General features: G+C 30.8%; 2 protein-coding genes across 2 annotated transcripts in view; one reads left to right on the plus strand and one right to left on the minus strand.

Moving 5' to 3' along the window:
- Window positions 1–16844, minus strand: part of LOC134686613 (GDP-fucose protein O-fucosyltransferase 1-like) — a 340651-nt gene that overhangs the window by 34081 nt on the left and 289726 nt on the right. The gene's annotated exons all lie outside the window — the stretch shown is intronic.
- LOC134686521 (neurocalcin homolog) overlaps window positions 1–16844 on the plus strand; it is a 32547-nt gene that overhangs the window by 1216 nt on the left and 14487 nt on the right. The gene's annotated exons all lie outside the window — the stretch shown is intronic.

Genomic DNA, 16844 nt, shown 5'->3' on the forward strand with positions numbered 1-16844 from the left:
ATTTTTCTTTAGAGGTCACAGTTTGGCATCCATTTGTTTTCTGTCACTAGTTTTATCATTTGTGTGTTGTACATACATGTACACAAGATATTCAATATGCTTTTTACTTTATGCTTTTTATAACATCCTTTATATATTCATATTTTGACTAGTACATGTATTACTAAATATGTATCAATGCAACAGAACTGAAGAACTAAGAAAAGAAATAATATACATGCATCATTCATGTACAATGTATATATAGCAATCATGTATTAAAATTCAATTTGGAAAGCTTTTGTGTTTCTATATATATACATATTCATTGATTGTCATTGATGAATATTGAAATTTGACCAAAGACTACATGTACATTTTGTTATTAAAATGGAGTGCAAGTTTCATATTTTACCAATTAAAGTAAGGTAAACATGTTAAAATCATAGAATGATAAGTTATTGAAACAATGCAGTTTTGCATTAGCTGACCAGTAATAGTATTTACTGGTCACTACAAAATGTATTATGCTGTTAACAAACATCTTGCAATTTTTTCACCTTTGGACTCAATATTTTTCTGCCAGATGAGTCCCTTATAGATTATTTCTGATTGTACATTGTACTTATCGCTTATACCTCTGTACATGGTAGTATTATTGTAGGAAGTCAAATTTAGATTCTGGTTAGTCTCCTATACACTTAATTTTAGTATGTTAATGGTGTGACACAAATAAGTTACCTGACTGCAGGTAAACAGTCATTGACTCCCAATTGAGATTAATAATTGTTGGTATTTATCACCACTTTAAGCACAATTGGCTATGGCAGTCAGAGAGTCCATAGATAACTACTGACCACTCGTGGCAGTCAGAGAGTCGATAGATAACTACTGACCACTCATGGCAGTCAGAGAGTCCATAGATAACTACTGACCACTCGTGGCAGTCAAAGAGTCCATAGATATCTACTGACCACTCATGGCAGTCAGAGAGTCCATAGATAACTACTGACAACTCGTGGCAGTCAGAGAGTCCATAGATAACTACTGACCACTCGTGGCAGTCAGAGTCATAGGTAACTACTGACCACTCTTGGCAGTCAGAGAGTCCATAGATAACTACTGACCACTCGTGGCAGTCAGAGTCATAGATAACTACTGACCACTCCTGGCAGTCAGAGAGTTCATAGATAACTACTGACCACTCGTGGCAGTCAAAGTCATAGATAACTACTGACCACTCTTGGCAGTCAGAGAGTCCATAGATAACTACTGACCACTTGTGGTCGTCAGAGAGTCCATAGATTACTACTGACCACTTGTGGCAGTCAGAGAGTCCATAGATTACTACTGACCACTTGTGGTAGTCGGAGAGTCCATTGATAACTACTGACCACTATTGGCAGTCAGTCAGAGAGTTCATAGATAACTACTAACCACTTGTGGCAGTCAGAGAGTCCATAGATAACAACTGACCACTTGATAACAACTGACCACTTGTGGCAGTCAGAGAGTTAATAGATAACTACTGACCACTTGTGGCAGTCAGAGAGTCCATAGATAACAACTGACCACTTGTGGCAGTCAGAGAGTCCATAGATAACTACTGACCACTTGTGGCAGTCAGAGAGTCCATAGATACATGTAACTACAATGTACTGACCACTTGTGGCAGTCAGAGAGTCCATAGATAACTACTGACCACTTGTGGCAGTCAGAAAACATGAAGATATTCTTGTGTGAGCCCTCTGAACCTTCTGAAATCCTCCAACCGTCCACAATGATGTTGTATAGGGATTAATTCTGACTTGTCCAATATAGAGAACCTAGTAGGGAGAATCATGGCCCTTGTTTATACATTTATAAATATTTTTTGTGTTGACCATTTGTCTTTTCTGCTTCTAAAATTCATCTTCATTGCAAGCTTTGCAATTTTTTTAAGCAGATTATTTATCAACAGTCACTCACTGTATTTTGTAGGGTCTTTATACAATTTGTGGTGTAATATATTTTCATGGCTTTTGCAAGTAGAAAAATTGGGTTAAATTAAAATGTTAAGTTTGATCCTTCCTGATCAAGTAAATTTGAAAATAATGTCAAAGTGGGCTAAAAATGGCTAAATGCCACATAAACTATAATTTGGTTAACAGTAGTTAAATGTGCATTGTACATGTATTTCACTTGATAATGATAGAAGAAGGATACAAAAATCTAAATTTTTCTTTTATGAAAAATTAGTTTAAGTATTAATAAAGTTGCATTAACCCTTTTGCTCAATTAACATTTATGTGTTGCAACACTCTAACTGAAAGATTATAACCCTCCTCCCCTCCTATAAAAACTTTAATACATGATTTTTGTAGAAAACATACTGTATGTGGTTTATATCATTTAGGCTTCTTACTTAGTAAAACAAACCACCATGAATATTTCCATTTGATAAACCTCCAGAAAAACAAACAAATAAACATATTGTGTTATGAATGCCTTCTCCAGCAGGTTTTAATTAAACACTATGGATGAATCAAAAACAACTAGAAACCTGTATCTATCTTGGCATTATAGCAAGAAACTATTGGAATAGAAACTGCTATTTTAAGCAAGCTAAAAATATTATGTATTAAACAAGACTTGAAGCACACTTATGATCAGAGTTAAATTCAAGATTGATTTTGGCAGTGACCATCCTTTAAATACAAAATTAGCTCTATAAGATTTGATCCCAGATCAGAAGGTTATTCACACTAAGACTGGCTAATATTTGAACAATTTTTAAACCTGAAAGAAAACTTATGGAGTATGGTAATATTGTTTGGCATTTATTATTTAAACACAATAAGTAAGGATTTATATGGATATAGAAAATGTAGAATTGTAGGTATAAACAAACTATATAGTACATATATTTTATTTTGTTCTTTTACAATCACAGTGTGTTTGAAAAGAAGTTTAAATACACATATCTTTACAAGTAACCAGATAGAATTTATGATAATTATCAATCATTCATGAATACACTTGCATGAAAATGTACATATTTTATCAATTACATGTAATATTTGAATATATATGTACCTGGCCTAATATTTTTACCTATATTGTATGGCATTTTGTAAGTAAAGATAACTAGGTGTTATATAATTGTGTGTAATTCTTCTTGTTGTACATATAAACTGTCACTAAAACATGCACAATGACAAATTAATGGGCTTCGGTTGATTTTACATCAATACATCTGCATATATATATAAATGTCACTTGAATTTAGAAACAAGAAACTTTTTATTTCTTTTGTCATAGAAAAATACTGTTAGGCCTTTTTTTTTTACCATCAGCTGTTTTTAAGGTTGATATTTACATACAAATTGGGCGATTTTGTCATGAACGTATATTCATGATATTAGATTCATTTTACTTCCATGGTTATCAATTCATAGTACGTACATATATACTATACAATGGAATTACCAAAAATATATGTATATTTATACATTTGAGAATTCTCTTCTTTGGCATAATTTCATTATTTTCTTCATACATGTACAGTTATACATTTGAGAATTCTATAATATTTAAGCATATATATATAAGCGTATATAAATTCATTATTTCATGTCTGATTAAGAAAAACATACAAGTACATGGTTACATCTTCTGACATCAGACTCAGACTTCTCTTGAACTGAATTTTAATGTGCGTATTGTTATGAGTTTACTTTTCTACATTGGCTAGAGCCCACAGGGAAAAAACTTTAAGGGAGCCCAGTCGCCCATAGCTCCTAGATTTTGAGCTGGGCCCCTAAACTTTCAGATAAAGTTAAGTTGAACATATAGAACATAATTATGAAATATCTGGTCTGGGCTCCCAGGTTATAATTCCCAAGTTTAGTGCCTGGAGCCTAGAGGTATAGGGGGAGGGTTGAGATCTCACAAACATATTAAACCCCACCACATTTTTGCGCCTGTACCAAGTCAGGAGCCTCTGGCCTTTGTTAGTCTTGTATTATTTCAATTTTAGTTTCTCGTGTTCTCATGGAGAGTTCGAATTCTCATATAAGGCAAACATCATCATCATTTAAATTTGAACCATTTGATTTTTTTTTTATATCATTCATACATTTGTATCAGCTTACAAAATGTATGTAAATTAATTTCTCTGATATAGCACATATATTCCTTGTTTCCCCCATATGTGTGCATATTCTTTAATAGGGAAAAGTTGATGCTTTCCCCCATATATACATTTTTATGATTGAAAGTTTTGCGTATACAATGTAAGGCATATACACTTTAAATGTGAATTTAATATTGCACGTTCCAATATAAAAGTCTGTATTTTTATACGACCCTAAAAAAAAATTGGGATCGTATAATGGTATGATGTCGTCGTCCGAAGACACATTGGTTTCCGGATAATAACTTTAGTTTAAGTGAATAGATCTTCATGAAATTTTTTTAGAAGGTTCAATACTACAAAAGGAAGGTTGGGATTGATTTTTGGGATGATGGTCCCAACTAATTAGGAATTAGGGGCCCAAAGGGGCCCAAAGCAAGCATTCTTCTAGTTTCAGGATAATAACTTGTGTAGAAGTATTTCAATCGCTCTGAAATCATACTGCAATGTTTAAAACCACAAGTAGAAGGTTTGGATTCATTTTAGGGGTTATGGGGCCAAAGTTTAGGAATTAAGGGCCAAAAAGGGGTCAAAACAAGCATTTTTCTAGTTTCAAGACAATAACTTAATATGTTAAATTGTATGAAATTATTTCACAATGTACCATATAACAAAAGGGAGGCTGGGATTAAGTTTTGGGTTAATTGCCCAAAATATGTAGGAATTAGGGGCCAAAAAAAGGGCCAAAAAGAAGCATGTTTCTAGTTTCCAAACAATCATGACAATAACTTGTGTTTAAGTGTATGGATCTCTCTGAAATTGTACTTCAAGGTTCAATACTGCAATGGAAAGCATGGGATTGAGTTTAAGGGTTATTGCTCCAAGGGGGTTTCAAAAAGTTGGGAGGGGGGATTTTTTGTTTACCATTTTATGAAGGGCTTCCTTTTTTTCAAATTTCGAATTTTGAAAAGTTTCAAGAAGAAATCTTCAATTGCACAGTATTGTGCAATAGATTTGTTAGATCTTTGACCACATCAATTTTGTGACAAAAACAAACCTATATTATGTCAAAAATTTGATGACAATCCAAATTCAGACAGAATCAAGCTTGAATATTGTGACCAAATTTGCCCCAACTGTTCATGGTTCAACCACTGGGGTCGTATAAAGCTGCGCCCTGCGAAGCACCTGGTTCTAACTGATATAATGTAAACACATACTATATATTCATGGTATTGGAGATAACAATGGTATAATATACATGCTCCTGATCTTCTCATTCAGTACTGACACTAGATTTATAACCCAATTTAATCTAGGCTTAAGTTGTATCTTTAAATTGAAAGTAAATACAAGAAGACTATAGCTACTAAAACTATAAATGTCAAAATTCTGTGTTTTGTCCTTCAGAGCCTAAATGTTATTCTAGTGTCCTTTTAACATTCAAAAATGATTAGAAACGTATATGATAATCTATATAGAAACATACAATAACCATTCTCACAATTATCATAGCAGATTGAGAAGAGTAAAGTTTTGTTTTCTATCGTAAACATCTAAATCTATGGTTTAGAGTCAGTCTCATGTGACATTAATTTGTCGTGCTGCATTCTGGTTTATTCCTAATCCATTCCAAGACAGGAAGTAAGAATATCATGTTAAGTCGTCATTTTGTGAAACAAATTTTAATTAAAATCTTTCTTTGATTTAGAATTGATTTCCATAGCTACTCCCGTTGGTAAACCTAACAAGGGTTGGGATGGATTCTGTAAATCTTAGCCTTTAATTCTTGAAGACTGTATACTGTCTTTGTTAATGAGTCCTGGAAATTTATAATGTTGACTTCAATCTACACATTGCATTTTGTTTTTTGACATTTTTATGCCTTGTCTGCAATAGTCTTGTCCTGAAACTGCCTTACATATTTGCCACTGTAGGTTAATCAACAACAAACAATAAATGGACATAGCCTATAAAGTTACTTTTTGGAAATCTCACGAAAAAGAAGCCAGTAAAAAGATGTGTTCTTTTCTTACAAGGTGTATGTAGATTACTTACTTATGAAATAAAAATTTGCATGAGAAATTATTTGGTATCTTGATAAGATGAATGATACTTTGTCTGACTAGGGTTATAAAATCTGGAAGTTGACATTAATTCTTTTACATTTATTGATTACTGAAATCATGTAGACTTGCTGTTTTAATGATCCAGTGACCAATTATTTTGATTACAAAAATTGTATACAGGAAAATGGATATTTAATAACATTGACTTTAATAAATCTCCTTATTGTAAATTCAGAAATTATTGCGATATTTTTATTATTGAGAAAAGAGTGACAGCCAGGGTTATAATCGCAATAGTTTCAACTTGCATTTTGAAATTTTGTTTGTGAATTAAACAGTATTTTTCTTATATCGCCAAAATTAAAATTGAATTTTAGTAATAGAATGATAGATGTACACAATAAGTATTTAATAGTAAAATAGTTTTAGTAAATATTAGAGTTTATGGTACTATGCTGAAATTCGTAAAATTTTCCAGACTGTAAATATATATGTATAAATACATGTATGGCAAAATAGATTTTAATAGTTCAGTGCAAATTTTCTAAGTGTTATTCACATGAATCATATTTCCTTGATACATCTATATCTACTCAGATCTTCTAATCCTGTATGTCAGCTTTGTGATGTGGAAATATTTTTTCTAACAATATTATTAAGTAAGTAACCATGCCAAACCAAGTTATCCCATGTTATTACAGTGGGCTAAAATGAAAGCTAGTATATGTAAAAAATGCAAGTTTGATAGACAAACAAAGGATATGGGGTATTCATCCATGACACAAAATCAATACATGCACAGTACTAAAAACACACAAAAAGTAAAAGAACAGCACTGTTATTTGGTGTTCTTCAAAGTGAGGCCTTCATCAAAGAGCAAGATAACTCTTACTTAATTCCAACTTCGGCAAGTTTAAGACGGCCCCTTACGTAGACTTGAGAGGAATTCTTTATAAAAAAAAAAATCAGATAAACTTGGTAAGACAAATGTAAGATGTAAACCATCAAATCGGCTCCCCTTATAATGAACATAATGGAAAGCAGTACATAATTAAAACGAAATAGTTCCTACTCATAGGTGTAAACATTATACAATGTAAAAAATATTCTGGTAATTTAGGTATCAAATGAAAGGTGAAGGACTGGTGATCCTTGTAGAACGCATTTTGACTGATAATTTTGAAGAATGCAATATGTCTACGTCATTAGCCAAATACTGTATAAATTAAACTGTCAAACCATGTAGATTTTACAATGTTCTGTTTTAGTATGCACACTTAATTTTATGAAATAGGTAAGACTAATTTCTAATGAATTTGTTATACAGCCTTACTGTCTAATATTTAGATTCACAGCATCGTTCTTATAACTCCTGTCTTTATTTTGAATATTTTTACATTGTTTTTAACACTTTGATATGCTGAAGATAGCACAAAATTGCAAATTTGATAGATGCATGTGTTTTTTATCATTCATCCAAAAGTGTCCAATGATTTTAAAGGACTTCTTTCTAAAACTTTTTATATTCACAAGATGAGATGTGTTGTCTTTTCATTGTGCTAACCAATATATTTTGCACTACAAACTGTAGAGCGGCAAAATTTAAAAAACCCATTGTAATGTTTATTATAATATATCAAAACTGTTTTCAACTTTATACTTGTTTGGCTTTCTAACTATTTTGATCTGAGTGTCACTGATGATTCTTATGTAGATGAAACGCACTTCTGGCGTATCAAATTATAAGCATGGTACCTTTGATAACTATTTAACAGCACTGAAAGATTTTAATTTTACAGATGAATAAATGTTTTTTCTAATATTTTGTTAAACAAATATGGAGATAAATAACTATATAAATGTAAGGAGATGTGTATGTTTACCAAAGAGACAACTATCCACCAGAGACTATACGTCGTAGATATAAACAGCTGTAGGTCACGGTATACCTCTTTTTGTGAAAACCTACATTTGAAGTCATTAATAACAATAAATATAACATGGACTCTTGGTTAACCAATCTAGTAAGAGTTAACAAGTTGAGGTTAATTTTAACAGCACTGAAGTTTCATGTTAATCATGTTAATTATTTATAGTTTTTAACCTGAATGGAATATATTTACCTAGAAACACAGTTGTATTAAAATAACCATCTATTGATAATTATTGTGTTGTAATGTTGAAAAAAAGTAATGGAAAGTTTGCTAAATCATATGCTGTAAGCCCAACTGAATTTAAATTGGGTATTTGTATTACAATCTATGATTACCATTGATTTTTAAAACAAACTAGATAAAATTCATGTAAATTATTTCCATGTTCCCTGAGGGCATATAGATTTGTTGTTTTCAAACTACAAGAATAAAGGATATTGAAAACACAGGTTAGGAATTATTTACATTTGGGAAGCATGAGTTAAGCTACAGTTGCTACATGTACTGCATTTATCTCTCATGAGCATGCAACATAATTACTAACTTCTGTCAATGCTTCTCCAAATATCAGCAGTTTGATTGGAAGGGTTGCAATCTTGTGTCTTAACTGTGGCACTGTTTCTTTGTTTTTTCATGGTGTATTTTGTTGTACATGGACTGATTTTGTGTCATGGATGACTACCCTATATCCTTTCTTTTCTATTAATGAATTCTTCCTTAATCAATGATGCTCAATATCTGAAACTTCTTATACAGAATATTGATGCTACAATAAGATTGCATAAATTTTTGATCAATATAATGAATTACATGTGTTTAATTTTGAAAATAATTTTCCATTTTTCTAAATGCATGATGTAATTTAAAATTGGTTGTATTATATCATGTTTATCTTCAGTTTGATTGGTTATACTTGGTTTATAACTTTATGCTGTAACTGAGCTTTGCAAAAGCATCTTACAAACAATTTTTAGAAAATAGCACTTTAAAGTGTTTATATATATGCCAAAGAAATTTAACTACAAAAGCATTTATATAAGGCAATATACACTAAATTCAGAGATGTATGATTTGACTAATGTAGACTGTTACCTATCATCATGCATGTCTTTCTATAACTCAGAGTAAGTCGTCCATATGGTCAGTTCTGTAAAAACCAATCACCTTTCCATTGGTAGAGAAACGGGTCATTTGTCTTCAAAAACAAGACATTTTATCACATGTCTAGCAATAAACCAAGTTTGCTTAAAGACAGATAACATGAGATTTTTTGTCAATGTTAAAATTAATAAAGGAAACTCCCTTTTGATTTGGAAGAGTTCTGGAATACTTCTAGAGTTGTTGGACTTTACCTATGCCTTAATCAAATGTTATGAATCTTATACAATGACAAAATGCTAATTATTACAAAAAAAACCCAGTGACATGATCAAAATTAAATTTGGATGGTGTCTCTTTCCTGTTAAGATTTATGCCCCTTTACAAATTAAAATCTTACTTGAGTTTTTCTTAAACCTGATGTTATGAATCTAATTATATATATAAGACACAATGCTTATAACCAGAGACGTATATACACATATGTGTATATATGTCTCTGTTATAACTTGAACTCAGATCAAGTTCAAATTTTGGTTGTATCACTTTACCGTTCTAGAGTTATGTCCCTTTACAAATGGAAAAAAATCAGTTTGCCTCAACCTAGTCAGGAACATGACATAGTCCTGTAGTGTTTATGTTTATAAATGATAGTAAGGAACCTAGAATCTAGATAGTCCCAAGTTATGAAGAGATTGATTGTCTTAAGCAGGAAGTAGCAGTATTTCAGCCTCCTGTAGCCAGATTTAATAGTCAATTAAAATGATTAGTTGAGATTAAGTATTTGTGAAGCAAACATTGTAGTACAATATTGACAATCAGATCAGGGTTTCCTGTTTTACTATGTTTACCAAATTAACTACTTTGACTTATTGAAATCCAATAGACTTACTCGTTTTTTTTGTTAAGAATCAGATATTTATGTGGAGTAAATATTCTTTTACAGAAATATTTTGTTAATCAAGTAGCCTAATTAAATGTCAATAATTAAACTAACTGTATGTGTGCCCTAGCAACAGCATTGTACAATTCAGATTCCAATGATATTGAATATTTTATAAGAGTTGGATTGAAGTAATATATATTGATTTTACATGGGAGAAAATACTTTCATGGGTAAAAACAGTTTCACTTAATGCGAAAAAAATGTGTTTTTATTGATATGATAGTGACTAGTTAAGAGAGGAGTTACTCAAGCAGTCCAGCTTTGTTGTACAGATCAGTGGATTCTAATATAGCTTGATACCATCTTCTGATTAGTGATGGTGTCATTCAATCCTTTCACATTTGTTGATGGATATTGGTAAAATCAGTTAAAAAATACATTTAGAAAATTCATGGCATTTTTTAGAATTCTCATTTGAATTTGATACATTGTTTGAAATATATATATCTTTTAATCTTCACATAGATTAATTAAAGATATATATATTATATGCATTCAGATAATTACAAAGATTATATGTTTTTGTTATTCATCAGAAAGCATTAGTAAAAGAAACAATATTTGGTTTAATAGTTATCCCCTTCTAAAAAAACCAACAACTTACAAACAAACTAACCACTCAGCCTTCCAAAAACAAAAACACCATGTTCAAATGGTAGATTCCAAAATGTCTTTCCTTATAATATAACATTCTATCTGGAGGAATCCTAGCTGTTTGTAAGTAGTAACCCATAGAAATTGATAGATTTTACTCAATTGAATATTTTATATATTTTATACTTACACACCCAAAATGGTTAATTTTGAATTACACTAATTGAGCATTTTTTTAGTTCCTATTATTCAATTTTCATAAATATATATTATTTTTTTTCAAAAAAAGTGCATAAATAGTTTAAAACATTGATGTCTGTCAGATGTACTGCCAGTTTTCTTTCCTTGGCAAATACAGACTTAACACAGTATGAAAAATTAATTTAAAAAGTGTACAATAATGTATGAGTAGTGATGGTTCTGATGTATACTGTTGATGAAGGAACTATGATTGTTCACAGATTAAGTCAATATAAATAGCTACTTTGCACTGAGTTTACCCTTTCATACTTCAGCTTGTAGTTCCCTAATGTATTTCACAGAATGACTTCCTACGGAAATTATAAAGAATCGTATATAAACCAATCTAGTTTAGAATGTCAAAGTATTATTATATATTTTTCTAGGGCTACATGTATGTCCTTGTAGTGTCAATGATGTACACACATGTTTATGTGATGTTAAGATAAGGGGAGACAAATCCTAAATTAAGTTTACTTCTTGTGTCTCCCTTAATAAGAACTTTGTGCCTTCACTTATGCCCACTACCATTTTTAACTTCCAAAGATATTTTTCACCTGGTTTTGATGATTTTACATTTGCTGACCATCACTGGTCATATAAAATAGAAGTGAAATTCTTTCTCTAAATTATAATGTGTTTGAATTGACAGAAAAATGGATAGTAGTGTTATTCAGTTACAGAATTATGTATTCACTAAAAAGGTTCTGTCTTGCGTGAAAATTCTTGGTAAATTTAGTAATTTATAACTTTATACAAAGGGAAAACTATGAAATACAGTGTTAAATTTCCAGAGTATTATTTACAATTGCAACATACCACACAAATTTCTACTATTTACAATTGCAACGTATCACTCAAATTTCTATATTTTCAATGGCAATTTAACTGAAAAAGATAGTTATTTAGATTTGTTCATGCTTTTTTGTCCCATGTTACTACATAATTTTTATTTTAATGACATGTTGATAGATTGTGTTCAACATTGTAAATATTTAGGTATAACATTTAGTGCATCAGGATCTTTTTCCTTTGCTCAGAAGGAATTGTACAATAAGGCATTGAAAGCATTCTACAAGCTACAAAAGGACTTTTTATCACTGAATCCCAATATTAAAAACAGCCTCCATGTATTTGATCATACAATTAAACCCATTCTTTTGTATAGTTCGGAAATTTGGGGCTTTTTTAATCCTTTCAAAAAAAAATTAAATTCTCAGACTTATACAGTTGATCAAGCTTATCCTAAACTTTTTTCAGATAGATTACATATGAAATTTTGTAAATTATTACTAGGTGTGGGGAAAAGAGCAACAAACCTTGCCACTCTTTCAGAACTTGGGAGATTTCCTTTACATTTTGATATCACCAAATCTATGATCAGATACTGGCACCGGCTTGAAAATTTGGGTTCATCCTTTCCCTTACTAAAAGATGCATATTTAGAGTCAAAGCTATTATTTGAATCAAAAATTCCCTCTTGGTATGGATCTTTAAACTATTTGCAAAAAAAAATTAATGGGGTTGACAGTCTAACCTTTGCAAGCAACTTTAGATTCAAAATTTTAATTAAAAAGTTTTTGTATGAGCACTATGAAATACAATGGAGAAACCAAATGCACAATTGTGCTGATGGGAAGCTTTGTAGCTATAGAACTTTTAAGACTCATTTTGGTCTTGAAAGATACCTTACTATATTACAATCACCTGAGCAGAGGAGAAATTTCACTCGATTGCGTATTTCTTCTCACAGACTAAGAATTGAACAAGGTCGCTATCAGGGTACTCTCCGACAAGACAGAATATGTCTCAGGTGCACCTCAAATGAAGTTGATGATGAAAAACATTTTTTATTCTCATGTACATCATCACAAGATAAGAGAAATTATTTGAATTCCACTATTGACTTACTATGCCCAAACTTTAAGCATTTGATTCCTAGTCAAAAACTGATATGGCTTCTTAATGTAGAGAATCTTGATATTTTGATATCTGTCTGTGAGTTAATTGATGAAGATAAAATATAACTTTAAAGATAAATATTTAATCAGGCTTTCTGCACTAGGCACAAGGTTGGCATGGTGGGGTACAGGACACATCGTACAAGTTCTATTACCTTCTTGTTTGCGATATTATTATTTTTTTTATTAAACTGGTAATATTTTATCTTTTTTGTAATTTGTGCACTTTGGCATGTCAATTAGCATTGTCCCTTGGTGCCTCTTGCAGTTGTGTCACTTTAAATAGTACTGACTCCTCTGCACCAGGCACGAGGATGACATACCATTTATGTGCAACTTCTTACAATATCTTACCATATCATTAATGTCCCGAAACACATTTTAATATGCACCCTCCATGCCATATAGCACCGTCCCTAGGTGCCTCTTGCAGTTCAGCTAGATATATTTAGACTACTCGCAGTATTCTTTTTTGTTACTTTCCAGAGGTGTGCCTGAGACAAAGGTTTTATATATATACTAATATGTGATAACTGTTGTTTCTTATTTGTGTTTGTAACTTGTGTTGTTTATTATATTTGTAAAAGAATATTATATTACAATGATATTATATTATGCTCCTTGTGAGCCCATTTTATGGAAATAAAGCATCTTCTTCTTCTTCATGTATTTCTATTTGAAAAAAATCAATGGAAAATTGCATTCAAAAGGCTCTAAAAGCTTCTCCTTTTATCATAATTTTGTTAAATTTACATCAAAGGTTTATATCAGCAATATTTTGAGAGAGTTTGATAAAAGTGTCAATCATCTTTTTACACGAGTTATGCAGAGAACTAATTTTGATTAGATAGGAATTATATGGAAATTGCGTTTTTAGTAATATCAAGTCAGATATTTTTTTAAAAACATGAACAACCAAAATTATGGAGTTATTGCCCTTGATCAGTAAAATGTGCATCAATGTAAAATTCTGAGCTTGGCCTTGAATAGACTTATGTCAATTGTTGAAGAATGTATATACATGTATTATTCTCTTTGATGCCTTTTGGTTTTCTGTGCCCTTTCGTTCTGTTTTTTTCAGTGTAAATTAGAACATATCAGATTATTCTATCAACAGAATCTAGCTAAGGATAGGTTCTCGAAACTAGAACATTACATGGATAATGTCATTCTTAAATCATTTCTACAAATAAGTGTTGTTTCTCATTTTATTGTTATGGCAAAGCTGTTTAATATTAGTGTGAATATCAACAATTGAAAGATGTGTAATGTCACATTGATCCTAAAATAGCCTGATATGTGGTGACCTTAAACAACCATCAATGGTCAAATTGTTTTCTCAAATTTGTTTTCCTCATTCAGACATGTTTTAAGACTCAAAATGAATCTTTTTACAAAAATGTTGAGTTTGATGCAACTTCTAACTCTTAATAATCATTCAGTTAATCATGATATATGATGAAAAATGAAGTATATGTAATCAAGTTAAAAGAGTTAATTTTATAAAAGAAGTATAGATTAGGTTTTAATGAGTCTGGGATATAGAGTAGAGTCTTTTGAAAATCAATAGAATTCACTAGTATATAAATTTATATATATATACAATATATGTAAATATATGCCTGGTGTATATTTTGTGGTGAGGGGTTTATAGGTTGAGTAAAAGTTAATGGAATTTTATGGTCTCTTATACTGTGTTAATGGAATTGGATTGTGTGGTTTTAGCAGATTGATGTGCACTTAGTGTTAAAATACAGGAATTCCTGTACAGAATGCACATGACATTAAATTCAAGGTTTGACATGGAAGTTATAAGATGTCTTTTTTGGGGGCGTTGTTGTGTTTTGGAGTGAAAATCAAGTCTACGCATATTCTGCATGCCCTCATTTTATTTTACAAATACAAAGACTTTTCTTAACAATTACAGTGTTTACAGGTGTTCTTGTGAGTACCCACAAAAAACCCATTTAAAGTCATTGACAAACAATGGTGTCATTGAAGTCAACATGACAATTGTTAATACATAATATAAGCTTAAATTATCATTACATTTTGCTTAATTTATGCATTTTAAGGTTTACTACCTATACAATTTTGAATTTCTAATTGTGAAAGACCCCTAGTTGTTGAAATTCTTATCCATTGGTCTTTGGTCAATTTGTGAATAGTTACATCATTTGCAATCCTACAACATCTTCATATTTTTATCACTGCAAACTAACATAAAACTGTTTGAATGATAAAAATAAAACAGCTTTATATAGAGATAATATAACACAGGGGTCTAACAGTTTCAGCTGGTGTCATAGGGTCTAACAGTTTCAGCTGATGACTTGGTGTCTTAACTGTTGTAGCTGGTGTCTTGGGGTCTAACTGTCGCAGCAAGTTTCACCCTCTGTAGACAATTATGATCACATAGCTTTCTATTAAAACACTCAGTCAGGATTTATCTTTGAGACACAATTTCAACAATTTTAACCCAATTTAGTTTATGGAGAAATTAAAGGCAAATTGATGTGGCTTAATGATTGAAAGGTTTAAAACACAATCAATACACTTATAACATGTGTTTTTAGTCGTGGTTACAGCACGGAATTGTTCATATAAACATCTGATCTCTAACAAGAATATTTAAATTGCAGAATTTTTTTTTTATAATTTTTATTGTGTATAGAAAATTGAATCTGATTGATTAATCACTTACAAAGCTTGCAAGATTCAAAATGGATGCCTGGTAGCTTTCTGTTGTATTTAATCCCTCTTTTAACCAACGGAAAGGTCAATAAGCATTTGTAAAGCTTAAGTTTGTAACCTCTGATATTAGATTGGAAAACTATGTCCTAGAACATTATAGCACTAAATTGTGATCTAAACGAGTTACAGTAATGATAAATGAAATCTATAGTTTCTCTTGTCGCTTATGCCATAATACTTCAACATCTTTTTCTTGGATACTCATAGAATAATGTAAATTGAGCTTCAAGTTAGGTTTTTAATAAAAAAAAATATTTTACATATTATGTTTCAAAATGTTTATTTACTTTTGCTCTATAGTTCAGGTATATAATTATAAATCACCTGATTACTTTATTTGAAAACTAATGATTTCTTTTCCACTCATATGTTTTTTTGTCATGTAAATATTCACAGTTTCCAATAGTATTGTCTGTTTCTTACCTTGTGTTTAATATAAAACTTTCATAGTTTAGTGGATGTTCACTGTTATGATTCTTTCAGACACAAAAATATTATTTAAAAAAAAATATGAGGATAAGAATTAATTTTTAGCAATTTGATTGGTTGATGTTTGCTGAACATCCAGTGGCAAATATTTCATGTATGTTTAGAACAAGAACAAATAAACAAAATGTAGAAAAGGTTACTTTCCAGTAAAAAGGGTCATTTTGGATATGACTATGAAAATTTGAAGTTACATTTAAATTTTAGGGAACATCAGATCGGATCAGGACAGAATTTTTAACTTGCAACATGCCACTTACAGATCCCTCAAAGGGATCATATTTTGGTTCCCAAGTCACCCTTGGGGTTTAAGCTAATTTGATACACATACATTTATATGTTAATTGAAAAAGACACAAGAAGATCAATGTTTTAAAGTCAATATTTCTCCTGACAAAATTGGTGGCAAAAATGAGCTTGAGAGCATTTCTTACACTCAAACCATCAATAATTGATTAATTCTAACATCAAATCTGTAGACTGACCATTTTTTGATGATCAGTTTGACCATTGATGAGTCGTCATTGATTAATTGTAAAACAAGAAATTTTAAAGATTTCAAACAACAAGGTAAATTGATTATATCTTATTTCATTTGTATTACGGTGAGATAATGAATAATCATCAATGAGACAAAACAGAAAACCCAAGGCACCAAATAACATTGAT

The sequence above is a fragment of the Mytilus trossulus genome, chromosome 1 (assembly GCF_036588685.1).
Source record: "Mytilus trossulus isolate FHL-02 chromosome 1, PNRI_Mtr1.1.1.hap1, whole genome shotgun sequence".
Taxonomy (NCBI): domain Eukaryota; kingdom Metazoa; phylum Mollusca; class Bivalvia; order Mytilida; family Mytilidae; genus Mytilus; species Mytilus trossulus.